Genomic DNA, 431 nt, shown 5'->3' on the forward strand with positions numbered 1-431 from the left:
CTGCAATCAAGAAGCTTCTTGTGGGCAGCACTGATTACTCCTGATGAGTTGAGTCCAAGGTCTCCCTAAGAGTTTGGTCTTGGGGGCCTGTTGCCCTGCACCCCTCAGAAAGGCTCAGAGTCTATTGCAGGGACTACTTTCCTCGACTGAAAACTAGAGATCAGTGTCAGTGCAAATGTGTGTGGGGGGCACTGGCCACCCCAAGAGGGAACCCAGGGGATGGGGTTATCAGGGTGGGCTTCCTAGAGGTGGTGGCTGTGGTCCTGAAGGGCCTGTGGTTGAGAAGAGGGAGTAAAGGGGCTGGAGGTGTCAGAGGTGGAAGTGGGAGGCTCTGGGCAGACTGCAGTGGGCGGAGCTGGTCCTGTAGATTCTCAAGAGTCTCAGGTGAGTCTCAGATGCAGTGAGGCAGGGGCAGGACACTGTCTCCCAAC

This window comes from Condylura cristata, unplaced genomic scaffold (assembly GCF_000260355.1).
Source record: "Condylura cristata isolate star-nosed mole 26May11 unplaced genomic scaffold, ConCri1.0 scaffold00015, whole genome shotgun sequence".
Lineage (NCBI taxonomy): Eukaryota > Metazoa > Chordata > Mammalia > Eulipotyphla > Talpidae > Condylura > Condylura cristata.